At 43.7% G+C, this 21,418-nt stretch overlaps 1 pseudogene; it reads right to left on the minus strand.

The window, feature by feature from the left end:
• Positions 1–803: 803 nt before the first annotated feature.
• Positions 804–922, minus strand: LOC126185492 (5S ribosomal RNA; annotated as a pseudogene).
• Positions 923–21,418: the final 20,496 nt, after the last annotated feature.

Consider the following 21,418-nt stretch of genomic DNA (forward strand, 5'->3'; position numbering starts at 1 on the left):
TTTGGGAAAGGAGACTTGCTACTGGCCCGCACTCACAATCTCTCTAACGTACACAGGCCCTTCTGAAATATGGGCGCGATAATTTTGTTACAAGATTTCCTACTGGGAGAATCAGAGACGCGGTCACAGATTGGCTTGCAGTTTTTGCTGGACCTGTGCCACAAAGGGGTGGAGGGCTCAAGTTTTTACTCATTCTGGCTGAGACCTTGCGAGTCAGATGTATGTTCTGGTTAGAGACTCCCTGTGAGCGGATTGACGCAGAAGAGCAGATGGCACGCAGCACACCAGAGTCCAACACAGCCAAGAATTTCGTCTCACCTCGGCTCAAATGTTTTATGCATGTGTCTCAGTGATATGGCGGGTGAGTAACTCGTGCTAGATGATAGGTGCGTTTTTGCAGAATAATTAATCGTTCACTTACGAAGTGACCACTTGGCCACCACATTGCTTTTTGGGGTTCTCATTCTTTCTATATTTTCTCACAAACCCACCGATGCAATCATCACAGTTGACTTAGTACCACATTTAAATTCAGTTAGAACAGATCGGCGCATTTATTATCAATTCGGTCAGTATCATTCTAGAGCAACACTTCTCTCCGTCCGAACAGGCCTCGGAAGGCCCAATGAAACCGACGGCCGCCGTGTCATCCTCAACCTATAGGAGTCACTAGATGCGGATATGGAGAGGAATAATGTCAGTACACTGCTCTCATCACCGTTGTCAGTTTCCGCGACCAGAGCCGCTACTTCTCAATCAAGTAACTACTCAAATAGCCTCACAAGGGCTGAGTGCACCCTGCTTGCCAACAGCGCTCGGCAGACCCGGGCGGTCACCCATTCAAGTGCTAGCCAAGCCCGACAGTGCTTAACTTCGGTGATTTGACGGGAACCGATGTTACCACTGCGGCAAGGCCGTTGGCCCAGAGCAACACCGCTCGTTTCTTTTCCTATGAGCTACAGCAATGGTGTTTTCGACTTTAGTATCCGCGCAAATTTTCTCCATGTAAGATATTGTTTAATTATTTTTTCTTGCATATCATTCACAATCTATGATCAATAAATTTCTAAGGGTTCAGAATCCTTGTCTCAGTAGTCTACAGTCCCCATTACTCCTCATTGAATGATTAATATTTTTCAACCGCACACATATATGGTTCACATGTCACGGCCATCCTTCCTTCCGTTTTCTTACGCATGTATCATTTCCAAACATCTGGACCGTAGTAGGGTGGTTTGCATTTCGAGGGCGGATACTCGGTGCATAGCAGAGGCATATTTGTTAGAGTATGGCCAACCCCAGAGGCGCCTGCACATGTAATTGAGAAAAATCTTCACATTAACCAGACCCCCGCGAAGAAACGTGGAGAAGCTGTTGGGCGAGGTCCCTTCACGCTAGGGCAGTGACGTCCTTAGATATCAGATTAATGATGTTTTAAATTAAAACCCAAGAGCAGTTAAGGCGTTTAACCTGGGTATACGCTGACGACAAAACATAAAAAAATAAAATAAAACAAACTCCCAACACTAAGAAAGAGTTGTGCAACATAAAGGAAAGTAGGTTGGCGTGTTTCTAGATCTGAAAAATGCCTACTCAGATTTCGCGTTAGTCGAATAACAGTGGAGCTAGTATCGCCACTATGAGAATCCAGATTAGGTTTACTTTAAATTTATGATGTTAGTCAAGTATGCCTTAAGGTGACAAAGACGCCCATTCCAGCACTTCACTGAGTTTGGACGAGGTCGAGTAATAGGGTTACGAGAAGCTGGATGTTCCTTTTGTGACACTGCAGAAAGACATGGCAGGAATATAGTCACTGCGTTCGATTGACGGCAGCGGTGGTCACGAAAATGTACGGTCACAAGAAGACTGGGGTACGGACGGCCACGTGACACCACCGAGAGCGGCGACAATCACGTTCGGTTTATGGCTCTAGCGCATCATTCTGCATCTGCAGCAAAACTCGAGCAGCAGTTGGCACCGCAGTGGCACAATGAAATGTTACAAATCGTTAACTTCAAGGAAAACTCCGAGCTGTAGCGAGCATTCCGTAACCCCAAAACCTGCGACTTCAGTTGTGTTAGACGAGAGCTCATTGGAGGGCAGAGTGAAGGTCCGTTTTATTTGCTCATGAACGCTGGTTCTGCCTCGGTTCCGGTAATGGCCGTGTAGGTTAGAAAGAGGCCAGTTGAGGACCTGCAAGCAACCTGTGTGCGTGCTAGAATACTGCACCCACAGTATGGTCTGGGGTGCAATTTCGTGTGACGCCAGTTGCGCTCTCGTGGTTATCCCAGGCACCCTGGCTGCAAATTTGTATGTCGGTCTTGTGATACGACCTGTTGTGCTGCCATTCATTAACATCATTTTCCAGCAGAAGAACGTTCGCCCACATACCGCTATTGTAGCCCAGCATGTGTTACAGTGTGTCGACATGTCGCCTTCGCCTGTTCAAACAAGAGATGTGTGTCCTATCTAGGGAATATGAGGCATCATCTGACAACTCCAGCGTCATCCAAACCAGCATTAACCGACCCCCTGTTGTGCGTGATGTGTTGGTAGAAGAGCCAACACCGTGTTGCTAGAGGAGGCCGAAATGCACGCGTTTAAGCTCACGCAGGCTGGCGTGAGGTCTGGAAAATGACAAGGACTTATAGTAGCCAAAAATAGTACATAGCTTCTGGAATACTTAACTTTAATCCATAATTGGAGAACATCGCTCTTGTTGATACATTAAGAACAATCTCAATATAAACTGGTAATGGCGCCTTGCTAGGTCGTAACAAATGACGTAGCTGAAGGCTATGCTAACTATCGTCTCGGCAAATGAGAGCGTAATTGTCAGTGTAGCATCGCTAGCAAAGTCGGCTGTACAACTGGGGCGAGTGCTAGGACGTCTCTCTAGACCTGCCGTGTGGCGGCGCTCGGTCTGCAATCACTGACAGTGGCGACACGCGGGTCCGACGTATACTAGCGGACCGCGGCCGATTTAAAGGCTACCACCTAGCAAGTGTGGTGTCTGGCGGTGACACCACAGTGCGACCAACTGGAACAAGGATGGAACTGACATCCGGTACCTCTACAATGAATGCATGTACTTTTGCATGCTTTCATTCAACATTCTGGCAGTTACACAGATTATTAATGTACCAGAATTTCACATTTGCAATGGCTTATCTCTGGCGTACATTAACTTGTGACCTTACAGTGTTAATCACTTAAATATGTTACCTAGACGAATGTATTCCCTAAATTTCATTGCTCTACATTAATTATGTTTTGGTGTTCCGATTCTTTTCCGTCAGTGTAATTTGTGCTAGGGATTATTGACTGCTTTGAAAAGGAGTGATCGCGAGAAGTTTCCGCACGATACTTTAAAGGTGACTGCATTCTAGACTGGATAGTACAACCTACAACACGACATTGTGTGAGTGACGTCAGCGAAGATGCCATACGGCAGCAAAATATTCTGATTAGTCAACACTGCTGTCGACTAGAAAGACTATTTGAGAATTGGGAATACTGAGCATAATGTAAAGCCGCTGCGGGGCGGTGTCGTCAGCGCTCTCTGCGGCGATGGAGAGATTTACGTCCGGCGGTGAGCTGCTTGATGGCCTCTGGGACGTGTCCCGGCTGTGGCGACGGGGCCCTGTTTGTCACACGCTGAACAACACGCCTAGCGCCGCGGGCCCTTGCCGCTCTCCTGTTTGCGAAAACAGGTTGGATACGGTTGCAACTTGGGGCTCAGGAGAACAAAATGTGGTGTTGAAATACAGGAGTCCGATGACGCTCATTCTGTTGTTGAGGATTTACGGCGCTGACTGAGGCAGTACTCTGATCTATTTCCATTGCAAAGGGTGGTTCAAAAAGTTTCAGCGGATTTCAAAAGATTATATCTTGTACATTTTCTGTCTGCATAAATGATCTTTTGGATAGCGTGGATAGCAATGTGCGGCTGTTTGCTGATGATGCTTTGGTGTACGGGAAGGTGTCGTCGTTGAGTGACTGTAGGAGGATACAAGATGACTTGGACAGGATTTGTGATTGGTGATTGGTGTAAAGAATGGCAGCTAGCTCTAAATATAGATAAATGTAAATTAATGCAGATGAATTGGAAAAAGAAACCAGTAATGTTTGAATACTCCATTAGTAGTGAAGCGCTTGACACAGTCACGTCGATTACATATTTGGGCGTATCATTGCAGAGCGATATGAAGTGGGACAAGCATGTAATGGCCGTTGTGGGGAAGGCGGATAGTCGTTTTCGGTTCATTGGTACAATTTTGGGAAGATGTGGTTCATCTGTAAAGGAGACCGCTTATAAAACACTAATACGACCTATTCTTGAGTACTACTCGAGCGTTTGGGATCCCTATCAGGTCGGATTGAGGGAGGTCATAGAACCAATTCAGAGGCGGGCTGCTACATTTGTTACTGTGTAAGTAGGCTGTTTAGGTTCTTATATTGGTAACGCCGCCGCCACGTAGCGCTCTCTGTATGAAAATCACTGGCTGTGCTGTGTGCAGTCTGTGGCTAGTTTGCATTGTTGTCTGCCATTGTAGTGTTGGGCAGCTGGACGTGAATAGCGCGTAGAGTTGCGCAGTCGGAGGTGAGCCGCCAGCAGTGGTGGATGTGGGGAGAGAAATGGCGGAGTTTTGAAATTTGTAAAAATGGATGTCATGAACTGCTGTATATATTATGACTTTTGATGACTATTAAGGTAAATACATTGTTTGTTCTCTATCAAAATCTTTCGTTTGCTAACTATGCCTATCAGTAGTTAGTGCCTTCCGTAGTTTAAATCTTTTATTTAGCTGGCAGTAGTGGCGCTCGCTGTTTTGCTGTAGCTTGAGTAACGAAGATTTTTGTGAGGTAAGTGATTTGTGAAAGGTATAGGTTAATGTTAGTCAGGGCCATTCTTTTGTAGGGATTTTTGAAAGTCAGATTGCGTTGCTCTAAAAATATTGTATGTCAGTTTAAGCACAGTCTTGTATAATTTGTTCTAAGGGGACGTTTCAACTGGTAGGTTTGATCATCACGCGAGTGTTACGGAAATACTTCAAGATTTCGGGTGGGAGTCTCTAGAGGAAAGGAGGCGTTCTTTTCGTGAATCGCTACAGAAGAAATTTAGAGAACCAGCATTTGAGGCTGACAGCAGTACAATTTTACTGCCGCCAACTTACATTTCGCGGAAAGACCACAAAGATAAGATAAGAGAGATTAGGGCTCGTACAGAGGCATATAGGCAGTCATTTTTCCCTCGTTCTGTTTGGGAGTGGAACAGGGAAAGAAGATGCTAGTTGTGGTACGAGGTATCCTCCGCCACGCACCGTATGGTGGATTGCGGAGTATGTATGTAGATGTAGATGTAGAGATACGGTAAAAGAAAAAAAAGACGGTGTAACCACCAGAATGCAAGTATGCAAACGTGCATGCATTGTGTCGTGCACGTTTCGGATGTAAGGTTGTGGGATGGAGTACCACGTCTCTTGCACTTAATCATAGAACTGGTTGGAGATGATGCTGCAGTTGTCATCAAATTATGTCCCATATGTATTCGATTTCGATTGGAAACAGACTTGGTGATTGAGCAGGTCAAGGCAACATGTCGACACTGTTAGAGGATGTTGGGTTACAACAGCGATATATGGGGGAGATTTATCCTCCAGGTAAACACCCGAAAGCTGTTCGCGCCGGCCTGGGTGGCCGAGCGGTTCTAGGCACTACAGCCTGGAACCGCTCGACCGCTACGGTCGCAGGTTCGAACCTGCCTCGGGCATGGATGTGTGTTATGTCCTTAGGTTAGTTACGTTTAAGTAGTTCTAAGTTCTAGGGGACTGGTGACCTCAGATGTTAAGTCCCATAGTGCTCAGAGCCATTTGAGCCAAAGCTGTTCGCGAATGGCAGCACAACAGGTCGAATCACCAGACTGGTGTACAATTTTGCAAGCAGGGTGAGTGGGACAACCACAACAGTGCTCCTGCTGTCGTAAGAAATCGCATCCCAGACCATAAGTGGTGGTGTACGTCCAGTGTGTCCAGGCAGCTGGCAGGTTTGTACAGGCTCTCATTTGCCCTCCACCTAACCAACGCTGGAACCGAGGCAGGACCAGCTTTGATCAGCAAACACAACAAACCTTCACTCCGTCCTCCAATGAGCTCTCGCTTTTCACCACCGAAGTCGCAAATGATGGTGGTTTGGGATCAGTGGAATGCACACTACAGGGCGTCTGTCTCCGAACTGTTCTTGAAGTAATCAATATCTAACAGTTCGTTGCGTCACTGACGCTAACTGTTGCTCGAACTGCTGCTACAGACGCAGTACGACATGCCACAGCCACATGCCGAACACGACGATCTTCCCTCTCGGTAGTGCCACATAGCCATCCAGAGGCTGGTGTTCTTGTGACAGTACCTTCCCGTGACCACCGATGACAGCAGTCATGTACGAGCACACGCTATGTTCCTGCCAAGCCTTTCTGTAATATCGTGGAAGGAACACACAGCTTCTCATATCCCTATTACACTAGCTCGTTAAAGCCCAGTGAGCTCTAGATAATGGCGTCTTCGTCGTCTTAAAGGCTTCTTGACTAACATCAGCTTCGTACGTCCAGTCTCTAAGGTAAGTAACGCTCATGACCGTTACAGTGCGTATTTAAAGCAGAAGTGATTTGCATCCTCATTGTGACGCTACTATTGCCACTCTTAAGCGACTGAGTAGACTCATCCTTCAGATATAGAAGCACGCCTGCCAACTTTCATTAATCTCACACAATTCTTTTTTCCATCAGTGTAGAAACTTGACGTGAATTTTAACTTTCGCATATGCTTAAAAGGGATTTATTTTAACAGAGCCATCCGATGTTCCAGGGGTATACCACATACATGCATGCAAATACAACCGCGGCGCCGGCCGCGGTGGGTCGCGGTTCTAGGCGCGCAGTCCGGAACCGTGCGACTGCTACGGTCGCAGGTTCGAATCCTGCCTCGGGCATGGATGTGTGTGATGTCCTTAGGTTAGTCAGGTTTAAGTAGTTCTAAGTTCTAGGGAACTGATGACCACAGCTGTTAAGTCCCATAGTGCTCAGAGCCATTTGAACCATTTTTTGAACAACCGTGGCATCCGTTTTTACACAAAGTTTATCATCAAAAGTCCCTTTCGCCATTCACAAATACTCAGATACATCTCGACCGGTCAAACACCGACATTCAGACGACGACAATAAAACTCGTTACATACCGTTTCAAGCATTGTCTAAAACTACTGCATTCACTTCTTTTGCTATGTGGTGTCAAAATACACCAAAAGTTGTTGGAAGGAAAGGCACGTAGAAGGGATCTTTCACATATCTCCACAAAAATGTCAGCTACCTTAAGATAAGGTGACCTTAGGGCCCAGTGGAATAATGATAGATGCGTACACGTCTTACAGCAGATCCGTTTTTTAGACATCTCACGAGTAGGAAATGACATTTCATGGAGGTGCAAGTGCAGTGGTACTCCGCATTACTGAAAAATGAAGTTTTTTGCGTGTTATCGCAATTTTATAATCATCGAACGAGCTAGTGAAATGCACCAAGGAGATCCTTACACAAATGACGCGAAGTTAAATTTTAGTTTCGATGCCTAAGTTAAAATTCACCCCAAGTTTCTACATCCATTCATATATTCTTGTGAAATAGATTTAATCTTTTTCATTTTCTTTTAAAAAAACACTCTACACCTCCTGATTCGCCGATTACGTAGTCTACTGCCCTACCGCTATTTGCATACATTTTCCGAGTGACCCTGATAGGCGTAATGCTGCTTTTCTAATTCCCTCCACAGAGCCGAGACATGCATCTACGTTTCGAATCAATTGAGTGCAAGATTACTTGCATTCCGGAAGGAAGGGAAATTGGAGTTCAACGTTCCGTCGACGACGAGGTCATTAGAGGCGGAGCACAGGGTCGGATTAGGGAAGAATAGGGAGGGAAATGTACCGTGCCCTTTCAAGGGAACCATTGCGTCACATCCCTTAAACTACTGGGGAAAATGATGGAAAAACTAATTTTTGGTGGCTGGACGGGAATTAGGACCACGTTCCCCCGAGTAAGAGTCCACTGTGTTATCCATACGCCACATCCCTAATTGCTTGCATTCTGGCTTCACACATTTCAAAAGGTATTTTCGGTTAAGATCGCGTAACTTGACCTACCGGTGACTAATAAGACTGTCATGATCGTTTACGATTTTGGTGGAACTGCAGCCTTGCCGATTGCACATAGGATCTCTGATTGTGGGTTTTCAGCAAATTAAAAAGCTTTACGCGTGTTAAGGGTGAGGTGGCGTTGTGGTTCTAACGATAGATCGCATTCTGGAGTACGGCGATTCTAATACTGGTCGAGCTATCCATATGTAAGTTTGCTCTGATTTTCCTAAGCAGCTTAAGACTAATTCCGTGGTAGTTCCTATTAAAGGAGACGGTCAGTTTCATTCTTACTCATTTCCAATCGAGATTGTGCTCCATCTGTCTCTAATGATCTTGTTGTCGAGTGCTTTCCCAACCCTACTTTTCCTTCAGTGAATGACAACGTTGTACTACGGGATGGTTATAATCAAAGTGTAGCTATTAACATAGGTCCAGTGTGGGCTATAATTATGGTATGGCAGCGTATGTGCTAATACGGAACAGATTTACTCTGGAAAAAAATTGGTTACAATTGTGGACACCAGGTCCAAACCCGGCGCTATGAATGCAAGAAAGACGTATAGAAATGTTTCCATATTTAATGGATTACAAACGGAACGTGGACAGAAAAGGTGAAACGATTGAGAAAGGTGTAATGTTGATTTCATTATTAACTGCCACTCACACAATTTATTTATTACGAGCGCCGGATACGTCGGCAAGATGCTGCATCCGTAAAACGACGTTTACATCTGATACATTGGAGGGGTCAGTATTGCCTGGTGTGTTCCTACACTTCTCCGGAACCCACACTGGTCTTTCCCGGCTCTTCTAACAGTTTTTTCATTTGCACTTGGTGGCCAAAAGGAGAACTAATTTTTTCCAGAGTAAATTGGTTCCACATTATCATATTAACATATCTACCAAGTTTCGATTCCACACGATAATTACAGCTGCACTTTAATTATGTTGCTGTTGGGTCTTCAGTCCAAAATGTGGTTTGATGCAGCTCTCCATGTTACTTTATCCTGTCCAAATCTCTTCATTTCAGAGTAACTACTGCAACCAACATCCTTCTGATTCAGCTTACTGTATTCATCTCTTAGTCTCCCTTCACGATTTTTATCCCCCACGCTACCCCCCGCCCCCGGTACTAAATTGGTGATCCCTTGATGTCTCAGAACGTGTCCTACCAACTGATCTCTTCTTCTAGTCAGCTTCCGTCTACAATTTCTCTGCCCCTACGTTCTGTTCAGCATCTTCTCATTAGTTACGTTATCTATCCATCTAACCTTCAGCATTATTCTGTAGCACGACATTTCAGAAGCTTCTGCTCCCCTCTGTCTAAACTGTTTATCGCCCATGTTTCACTTCCACACATGGCTACAATCATAAAAATACTTTCCGAAAAGACTTCCTGACACTAAAATCTGTACTCGACATTAACAAACTTCTCTTCTTCAAGAACTCTTTTCTTATCATTGTGAGTCTACATTTTATATCCTCTATACTTCGGAGGTCTTCAGTTATAGTCTGCCCAAACAACAAACGTCATCTACTAACTTTAAGTGTCTCGTTCCCTAATATAATTCCCTCAACTTTACTTGATTTGCCCGCATCTCGTGGTCGTGCGGTAGCGTTCTCGCTTCCCACGCCCGGGTTCCCGGGTTCGGTTCCCGGCGGGGTCAGGGATTTTCTCTGCCTCGTGATGGCTGGGTGTTGTGTGCTGTCCTTAGGTTAGTTAGGTTTAAGTAGTTCTAAGTTATAGGGGACTGGTGACCATAGATGTTAAGTCCCATAGTGCTCAAAGCCATTTGAACCATTTTCTTTACTTGATTTAATTCGACTACATTCCATTATCTTTGTTTTCTTTTGTTGACGTTCATCTTATGTCCTTATGTTTAGTGTCTTAAAGAGACACTGTTCATTCCGTCTAACTGCTCTTCTGAGTCCTTTGCTGTCTCTGACAGAATTACGTCGTCAGCAAATCTCAAAGTTCTTATTTCTTCTCCCTGTACTTTAATTCATACTCCAAATTTGTCTTTTGTTTCCTTTACTGCTTGTTCAATGTAGAGATGTAACAACATAAGGGATAGGTTACAACACTGTCTCACTCCCTTGTCAACCACTGCTTCCCTTTCATGTCCCTTGGGTCTTACAACTAGCGTCTGGTTTCTGTTCAAGTTGTAAATAGTCTTTCGCTCCTGTATTTAGCCACTGCCATCGTCAGCATTTCAAAGAGAGTATTACGGTAAATATTGTCAAAACCTCTCTCTAAGTCTACAAATGCTATAAATGTAGCTTTGTCTTTCCTTAAACTATCTCTATGAGAAGTCGTAGAGTCAGAATTGCCTCGCTTGTTCCTACATTTCTCCGGAACCCACACTGGTATTTCCCGTCTTCTACCAGCTTTTCCCATTCTTCTGTAAGGAATTCGTGTTAGTATTTTGCAACCGCGACTCATTCTATAACATTCACACCTATCGGCATCTGCCTTCGTTGGAATTGGAATTACTACATTCTTCTTGAAGTTTGTGGGTACTGAGCCTGTCTCATACATCTTTCACACCAGAAGGAAGAATTTTGTCATCTCTGGTTGTCCCAAGGCTATCAGTAGTTCTGATGGAATATCGTCTACTATTAGGGGTTTGTTTCGATTTAAAACTTTCAGACTTTCGTCAAATTCTTCTCGCAGTATAATATCGCCCATCTCATCTTCATCTACGTCCACTTCCCTTCACTTGCCTTCAAGTTCATCTCCCTTGTAGATACCCTCTACATACTCTTTCCACTATTCAACTTTCCCTTCTTTGTTTAGAACTGGTTTTCCATCTGAGTTCATGTTATTTGATCCAGCTGATTCTGTTTTCTCCCAAAGCCTCTTTAATTTGCCATTTTTCTCCTAGTGATATATGTTTCTAACTCCTTAATTTGTCCTCTAGATATTCCTGCATAGTCATTTTGTTTTTCCTGTAAATCTCATTTTTAGACGTTTATATTCCCTTTCACTGCTTCATTTTCTGCATTTTCATATTTTCTCTTTTCATCAGTTAAATTCAATATCTCTTATGTTATCCAAGAATTTCTACCAGGCCATGTCTTTTTACCTATTTGATAGTCTGCTGCCTTCACTATTTCATCTCTTAAAGCTACCCATTCTTCTTCTACTGTATTCCTTTCCTCTGTTCTTGACAATCGTTAACTAATGATCCCGCTGTAGCTCTCAACAACCTCTGCTTCTTTCAGTTTATCCAGTCCCTTCTCTTTAATTTCCTACCTTTTTGCAATTTCCTCAGTTTTAATCTATTTACTGATTTTTAAAACAAGTTTTACCGATACTTAAATTATGCTATGTGCAGAATTCAACTAGGCGGCTTTGTCTTTCATTCCTTTCGCCCAGTCAATATCTGTCTACTATTTTTCCTTCTCTTCCTCTTCCTACAATCGAATTCCAGTCCCTCATTAATCCTTTTGAAGTTTTCTAATCTACCTGCCTGATTAAGGGAACTGACATTCCACACTACGATTCGTAGAACGCCAGTTTTTTTCTCCTGATACCGACATCCTCCTGAGTAGCCCCCGCCCAGAGATCTGAATGGAGGACTATTTTACCAATGACATATTTTACCCAAGACAACGTCAATATCATCTAACTGTACAGAGTTGCAAGCCCTTGGTAAAAGTTACACCGGCATTTCCCCTTACGTTCAGTCATTCCCAGTTCAGCATTGCAAAGCAGTTTTGGCTGATGTTACAAGGCCAGTTCTGTCAATCATTCAGAATGTTGCCCCTACAACTACTGGAAAGGCTGCTGCAATTCTTCACGAACTACACGTTTGTCTGTCCTCCCAACAGATACATCTCCTTTGCATGGATCTACGGTATAGCTATCTGTGTTGCTGAGGTGCAGAAGTCTCCCCACCAATGCCAGTATCTATCAACGGTTTTAACGTCCATTAGAAATCGGTGGTAACTACTTCTGATTTGATCAAAGAAAAAATGCATTGTGTACTGGGATCTAACACCTTGAAAGCTGAGATACACTGCATGAAAGGATGGGTGTAATTCCAGTATTGAGATAAAGACTTTTCTACCCCACTCTCCATTGTTGCCAGCTGTATCAAAGATGGCGGCGATGACGTCATCCAAGATGGGGGCGTGTAGACTTGTTAACAGCGCATGATGTCATCCAAGATGGCGGCCATGACGTCACTAGAGATGGCGGATTTTGGTGAGAATTTGGAATTTTGGTGGGAAGTTTGAAATTTGGTAGGAAGTATGGATTTTGGCCAGAAGATAGGTCAATTGGGCTACCTCCACTAACCTAACCCCCTCCCCCAGAAGTTCAAATTCCATGAAGATAATGCAACCTCTACTACGAGGTGCATTTAAGTTCTAAGGCCTCCGATATTTTTTCTAATTAACTACTCACCCGAAATCGATGAAACTGGCGTTACTTCTCGACGTAATAGCTCTGCAGACGTACACATTTTTCACAACGCTGACGCCATGATTCCATGGCAGCGGCGAAGGCTTCTTTAGGAGTCTGTTTTGACCACTGGAAAATCGCTGAGGCAATAGCAGCACGGCTGGTGAATGTGCGGCCACGGACAGTGTCTTTCATTGTTGTAAAAAGCCAAAAGTCACTAGGAGCCAGGTCAGGTGAGTAGGGAGCATGAGGAATCACTTCAAAGTTGTTATCACGAAGAAACTGTTGCGTAACGTTAGCTCGATGTGCGGGTGCATTGTCTTGGTAAAACAGCACACGTGCAGCCCTTCCCGGACGTTTTTGTTGCAGTGCAGGAAGGAATTTGTTCTTCAAAATATTTTCGTACGATGCACCTGTTACCGTAGTGCCCTTTGGAAAGCAATGGGTAAGGATTACGCCCTCGCTGTCCCAGAACATGGACACCATCATTTTTTCAGCACTGGCGGTTACCCAAAATTTTTCTAGTGGGGGTGAATCTGTGTTATTCCATTGAGCTGACTGGCGCTTTGTTTCTGGATTGGAAAATGGCATCCACGTCTCATCCATTGTCACAACCTATGAAAAGAAAGTCCCATTCATGCTGTCATTGCGTGTCAATATTGCTTGGCAACATGCCACACGGGCAGCCGTGTGGTCATCCGTCAGCATTCGTGGCACCCACCTGGATGACACTTTTCGCATTTTCAGGTCGTCATGCAGGATTGTGTGCACAGAACCCACAGAAATGCCAACTCTGGAGGCGAACTGTTCAACAGTCATTCGGCGATCCCCCAATACAATTCTCTCCACTTTCTGAATCATGTCGTCAGACCGGCTTGTGCGAGCCCAGGGTAGTTTCGATTTGTTGTCACACGATGTTCTGCCTTCATTAAACTGTCGCACCCACGAACGAACTTTTGACACATCCGTAACTCCATCACCACATGTCTACTTCAAATGTCGTTGAATTTCAATTGGTTTCACACCACGCAAATTCAGAAAACGAATGATTGCACGCTGCTCAAGTAAGGAAAACGTCGCTATTTTAAGTATTTAAAACAGTTCTCATTCTCGCCGCTGGCGGTGAAATTCCATCTGTCGTACGGTGCTGCCATCTCTTCGACGTATTGACAATGAACGCAGCCTCATTTTAAAACAATGCGTATGTTTCTATCTCTTTCCAGTCCGGAGAAAAAAAATCGGAGGCCTTAGAACTTGAATGCACCTCATAATGTAAGAAAATTGTAGGAAAGAAAGCGCAGTTGGGACACCACCACTAACACAAGTCATCCGACCACCACCTCTTCCTAGCGATTGGGCAAAATTTGTATTTTGGTGGTAAAGAAACGTCACTTGGGCTATCTCTACTAACCTAAGAAAATCGTGGAAATAAAGGGCACCTGGTCTACCTCCACTAACCTAAGTCACCCGACCACCACCTCATCCTAGGGATTGGCAGGGGAGGACTCAACGTATGCTGGACATATGTCTTTATTTTATATGCACCAGTCTTTATTTAAACAATTTGATGCAGTACAGCTATACAGTATGTTCACCACGATGTCCAGAGTCCAACTGACCTAGTACACAGTATGGCCACCAAAGGGAGCTGCCATCCATTCCGTGACATAATCCAAGATGGCGTCATGATGTCAGCTGATGATGCAAGTACCATTATCCAAGATGGGGGAAAACAGTGTGTTCGCCACGAGGTATGCACCTAGTACACAGTACCATTACCAAAGTGCAATGTCGTCTGTTCTGTGATGTGACCCAACACAGTGGGGGAGAATGGCAGGAAACAGTGTGGTCGCCACAAAGCATGGACCTAGTACACAGTACTGTCACCAGAGGGTGCTGTCATCCATTCTGTGACTTAACCCAAGGTGACCGCCTGGAGGGGAAAATTACTCATGCAATGGCAGGCTGCTGGAGAGAGGAAGATATGTACTTTATTTATTTTGGAACAATTTACTTAGGTATGGATTTGAGGTAGTATATTCATCACACTGATACAAAACATACGCTATCACGTGCTTGGGGTCACACCTCCTAAATATTTCAGTACACTGATGTGCAGACATGAAATCAACTCATTAACTGTCCAAATAATGCATCGCACAGCCTACAGACCAGCTCACAAAATAATGCAACACACACACAAACAACATACGCGGGCACCGCCCACTGCCTCCTGACCACTGTGAGTGACACACAGCTGCCCATTTGGGTCCCACAAGCATGAAGCAGCGAAATCCCTTTCATTGTTGGTACCTGAGAAATTCCTCTCAAAATACGTGTTCACGTAGGCACCATTGCTGACGTGACTGGACCGGGATGAAGACCTAGTTGCAGAGCAAAGATGCTCCCAGGGCGCTCGCATGTAGATGCCGTCATGAGCCAGTACTGGACGCAAGCAAGCGCGAGCCATCACTCTCACTCCTCTGTAGATTGCATGTGAAAGTTCTTCGAGTGTTATACTGACATCACATGTCTATCTAAATAAGTGCCAAGTTATCCTCTAGACTGTGCACGTGGATGTTTACCATTTATGGCGCGATGATGGATAGCTGTGGTGCAGGTCCAGTGGGAGCACTGTTTGCCATTGTTTTCTGCAGAAGAGACTATCAATGATAAAATTATTTTGCACAGATCGCTAAATTGCACTGACACTTAAGCCCACAAAAGTGGTCTACAGATCATCAAATACATACAAGACTCACAAGAATATTGGAAACCAGGAATATATTTAGCAGAGTAAGTACAATTAAATATTATGATTGCTGCTACAGTCTGACACCGATCGGTGTACATGTAATGTCTCCTCTTGATGGCTGTAGTTCTGGAACGAATCTCAGTATCTATAGCACACATAGCTTTCCACATAAAAAATCTCTCTCATACAATCACAGTTATCGATGTACAGAATCTATACATCTCTCATGATAGGACACACACTTATCTTTTCTGTTCATGCCACAACATAAGCCACAGTAACTTTACATAGCAATAGATACACGTTTTACACAAACAGTGCAGTTATCTTTTATATCTGTACAATGCCCAAAAAAATTATGGTATGCTTACACTCACACTGGCTGTATGGCTCGATTCTCCTCTGTACTAGGAAATTATCTGACAAGGTCTTACAATCAGCGCTTCGGGAAAGTGCTACATCCTGCCCAGATTCTCTCAAACAAGTGATATGGAGGACAGGCGTCTGGCACTATGTGTGATAATGAATACCGCACCCACATACGTAATGCTTAGAAAGATATCTGATGCGGATTGGTGTACTGTAATCATCATCACTATCAATAGAACAACAAGGTAAATGTGAATTCGTTCTCCTTCATACTCCTAAAGTGGCACCCTGCCCATCACGTGTTACCCTTCCTGCTTTCAACATTCACAAACATTCTCACCACTATGTAGAGACTAATATATCCCAGCACAAGGGATGTCTTGTGAATGAATAGGGGATTATCACAGGCTCTTATCGCATTTACCCACAGAATTACTGATGCCCCCAGTGTGGATGTTGCATCCGCCTTTTTTCTCTTTCTGCAGATGAGTCCTTCAGTGGCAAATAAATATTTTACACTGATCACCATATTGCACCGACAACTAAACGTTGCAAAGTGGCCTACAGATAGTCAGATCCAGACAAACTCTTACTCAATCACACTGCTCTCCTACTGAGGACGAGAGCTTGAATATTAGAGCTCGAAACAGATGTCCAACCCAGCAATATATCACGGTGTACCGTGTCGATGTAGTAAACATACAATTCGTATCCTGCAGCATACAAAATCAGCCCTCTTACATTATTCATATATATACCACGAAGACAGAAAGCACCGTATACACTACTCATAGCACTAGATATTTCCCTGCGAGGTCAGCAGTCATCCACCCCCAACGGGTGACCAGAGCACCCTCAGCGGACTGAAGTCACTCTCAGAGCTGTTCTACAAATTCGGGCTCGTTCCCCCTCGACACAAACGCGTTATTGTTTCTGGTCCAGACCAGCTTGCTTTTCTACACCCATCTCCAGACTCTGGGATTACAATAACACATGTATTTTCACATGGTTTGCCATAATATTACACCATTTTCGCGTTACTTCTGGATATCAAGCCCACAGCAGTATCCTACTGATCACTCGCACTACATAATTCCGAACCTATACACTGGAAATTATTTCTCTACAAACCCAAACCTTAAGCTAGGTGGGGCGTGCTGTAAACCAGTGGCTAACTAGAAACATGTCACACCTACAAAGACATTTACTCGGAAGCTCGAAAGAAACAGTGAAAACAGATATTTCGATCTGTGAATACCGATGTCTGTGATGTAGCAGATTCCAAATCATCCCTATAATTTACAAGGTCAACTAAGGTGTTTCTTATATCAAGAGAACCGGCAAACATGTCTTCCACATGTTAGATGCACGTAACACAATCGATCTTCTCTCAACTAAATAAAGGTGCGAAATGTGTAGAAGCAGTCAACGAAACAATTTACATAGGAGGGAATAACGTCCACTGCAAACACACCTCCATATTCAATCTTCTCAAATTTCCACGCGATCATGGAAGCTATCCAACACATACTAAGTATTAGTTCGCTATGCAGCCGTCTAGAGGACAATATGGTTAAGTCATTTACATTCCTACACTCCTACAGCCCTCTCCATTTGGACAGCTCCTATAGTTAATGGGAAACATGAAGCATCCCTGCACTAGTCACTAGTGCTGCATGCCGAGCACGCATAGGTAGGATCATCATCCTAAGAAATCAGTCACATATATATTTTATTTCTGTAGTTACTTCTAAATGTTACTATCACAGTCTTAGTTGAACTACGTTCGACAATGAGCGAAGTATTGGAAATACACCATGTTGACGGCCGTGGCTCTGGAAGCAGAAATATCAGTACCATTCTTATGACTTAACATACTCTTCCCTTTTCTATCACAGTGCTCGACGTCAAATCCATACCTTCCTTACGAATGGACATAGCCATTTCCCTTGCATATGTCTCAACACAAACGAATACTTTATAAACCTGATGCTCAAGACGAACCTATCAATCACCCCCTACTACTAAGTATAATACTTCGTCAAAAACTGATAACTGGCGATACGAAATAATACTGACCAAAAATCAACTATGAGTGGACATGTCTCATATGTTTTTCTTGCAAGTGCCACCACCATGTCTTAGAAACAGATGTTTAATTGTCTTACAAACCACCAGATGTTAAAAAACGCGATCCCAATGTTACTGTCACAAACGGTCTTGGTTCTACATGTGCATACAAGTACTCATGTTAAAAGCTGTACCGGCTTTATAAATCCACGTATGGCGTTACGTACGAATCATGTGGTTTTTCCAGACGAATACTGAGACGGTGATCGTAGGAGTGTATATTATCACACCTTCAGTCCAGTTACACATAGAACACGATGCAAGCCCGTCATAAAATCTCTGAATTTTGAAAGTGATTCAGCTAAGGAACGTGGTATGAAACCGCTATTTGCAACCCCTTCACGCCGCCGCCACTAGATATTTCTCCAGTATTTGTAACGCATTCTGTCTCGATACCATGTCAGAGGTTTTGTGATACATCCACTGAGTTTTAGGTGATGACTGTTTGAGAAGGATCACAAACAGCAGTCGATAGTGTGCTGATTGAGATCGCAAGAAATGTCACTGGATTTTCAGATCTCTAGTGTTATGCTATCTGCTAGAAATGATATCTATGATTTGGAATCAAGTCTTTCCATTCAACCACATACCTGCATTTGATTCTATGGAGAAGTCCTCTAGTGATTACAGTCACTACTGGATCATATTCCTAGCACTCTCATATCTCCAAGCGAGCCACCTTTCTCCAACGTATCGGCTACAGTAAAATTCCAAGATGGTTTTAGGTAGCCCTTATTCATCTTGCAACTACCCCCCAGACTCTGCGCGACCATCCCTGCAGCTTTGCGCATGTGATTGTTCCAGTGTAAGTCGGACGTGTGTAGAAGTTGGAGAAAGCTATATCTACCACCTTCTGCAACCCATGTAGAAACAGGCGAAGCTGAGTTACTGCGCCAGAACTGTGTGCTCCTACAACGGTATAAAAGACAATACGGGAAGTGGGGAAAGGACGTGGATTTTGCTACTGCATTGTGGTGCTTTTCCAAACTACAAGCAGGTACTATAGATCCACATCCCTCAGGGCCCATTCACATCTATCACCCCAACATTCCATCATCGTTGTTCTGTTCCGTCCAACAGAGAAAAGCTACGAACTATAGAAGCTCCACTAACTTCATACGATAGAGAACTCGATAAGATGTTTACCGCATCGCTCTCCCCCCATATATCACAAACAAATACCACATGCATGCCGGCTTCGAGCACATGTGACGATCCTATTTAATATACAGGTATTGACCCACTGCAAATACCAGTTTAAAGTTTCATCACCTATAATGTAGGAGCATGACAGCATCCCACAGACCATACTGTAAGTCGCAAGAGACGGTCCCTCTGATCCTGTGTCATTGTTTGAAACATTGTTTTTTCTGCTGTAACGCGCTTTGTACACTTCCATACATTTTATTTTTCCGCCACGACTTCAAGTTTCTAAACTGAAATTAACACGCACTGATCCATTGCCTCTCACAGAAAACTAGACGTCACATGGTAAAATCATGTTGTTACTGACCTACCACGGCACGCCTCACACACTGGATGATTTTAAATAAAATACAGTTACAACATAAGGAAACTGGAAGAGTTTTACGGCGTTGGCGTGGGTTTCCAAAGTACGTTTAAACTCATTTGTCACACTGACCGAATATCTGATGGCTCTATGTCATGTTTCGACCGATTCCCCATATTGCAGTCATGTTCACGATCACTGTTTCGGTGCAGTCTATCCCCAGAGGGTGTTGTCCCTCCACTCAAACTCTTTTTCCAACTCAAACAAGCGTTGTCAGTCAGTCGTTATGTGGTAACCAACAGTGTATCAGTGGACAGATGGGATGGGAAAGACACCCCCAATATACTGAAATAATAAGCATTAAAGTTGATTGTGTGAACAATTTTAGCAGTTATACAGTAATTTCAACACCGACCAAGGATATGACAACACTTTTCCCCAATTTCAGTATCATAGCTAAACTACCCCTTCTCCACTTTGCGAATATCATTGCGAATGTGGATAGATGGCTGTGCAGTATGCCCATTCATTGTTAATTCCTGAACAGATACACCATCAAAGTATATCAGACATCGCTCTACATATTTCTAACACCTTGAGCATAGTGTTTAATTTACGATCTATCTCTCAGTGTATGGGAGTCACAGAGCATTCTCGCTGTGTTAGGGTAAAATTAGAGACTGAAAGACCCCCCTCATACTGTCATTGACCAACCCGCCCTGCAACACTGTTACCGATTTAATCTGCAACTGACCAGAGTAGGCCACTATATTCCACATCTCAATAATGAATGGAGCTTGCCGAGTCATCGTCCATCCAAGTGCGTAAGATTTCTCGAGATGCTCCCATGTCGAGTAGGTTAGCACTCCTTATCAATGTATAGTAACAGGTTTGAAAGTGTTGTCACGTAACAGTAGACGGTGAAGAAGAACAAGAAACGGGTGATTTTTAAGCGTAATGGAGCTCCAGACGGATGGAGTTTGAAGTATTTTTATGTAAATCAACCAAGCTATCAATTTTAAAGTATTATTCCAGAGTGTAGGATCAGTACCTGGAAGTTATTGGTAAGAGAGAACATAAACACATGCACTCCTAAGGCTACAACATTCCGCACTTAAAACGGGCCATAATGTTAGATCACTTGTGTTTCCGACCTATCAGTCACATGGAAAGTGGCGCTGTTAATATTCCAATGTAAGAAATATATTTCAAGCATATGACATACAGTCTTCTTCCCGGTTTCTCTACGATGAACTCTGTTATCGAACCATAAAACCAGAAAACTAATGCCTTAAGACAATGGCTCTTTGTGATATGAGCACAATATAGCTTTCCGAAAATGTATAGGGTCCACTGTTCACATCCAATCACGGTTCAGAAATTATACTATGCTTGCCTCAGCCGTATATAAAATGATTGCTAGTAACAGGAAATACCTCTTACAAGGAAACAGATAAATGCATACCAGCAGCGTCCGACATGTGAAAATTACAAGTCATTCTGCCACTAACCCTGTAAACAGCACATCTATCAGGTAAATGTATACACGGGGACTGCAGTGCCTCACAATCACCTATCGCTAACTTAGTTATGAAGCTGAAATCTTGGTTTTACACCCAAGATGCGAAGGGAGATTGAGTACATCACATAAATCATACCTCAATTAGAGGAATGTGTCAAGTTTCGTCACACATGAGATGGAAGTCCTTTGATGACAGAGGTTTACCATTAACGATCGCAAGTAGACAGTGCTTTAAATCATATACAGAACATGTGGCTGTATACGAGTAGAATGCAGGCTATGTCAATCAACTGATGCATCCTGACGGAATAGTGGAAAAATTGACCTGCAGCAATTTCTCCCTCTCTAGAATGCATCGTCAGTCTACCATTAAATCGTACCTTGTTACAGCATTTAATTTTAGAGGCAGATGGTTCTCTGTCTTCCTGAAAAGCGTCAAATGCAGTAGTCAACTCACATATATCACTGGTGACTCAATAGAAATGCTGCCTCGACAGAGATAAATTGACTGCTTCACTGATTCCCTTCGCTTCCATC

Source organism: Schistocerca cancellata, chromosome 4 (genome assembly GCF_023864275.1).
Source record: "Schistocerca cancellata isolate TAMUIC-IGC-003103 chromosome 4, iqSchCanc2.1, whole genome shotgun sequence".
Classification (NCBI taxonomy): domain Eukaryota; kingdom Metazoa; phylum Arthropoda; class Insecta; order Orthoptera; family Acrididae; genus Schistocerca; species Schistocerca cancellata.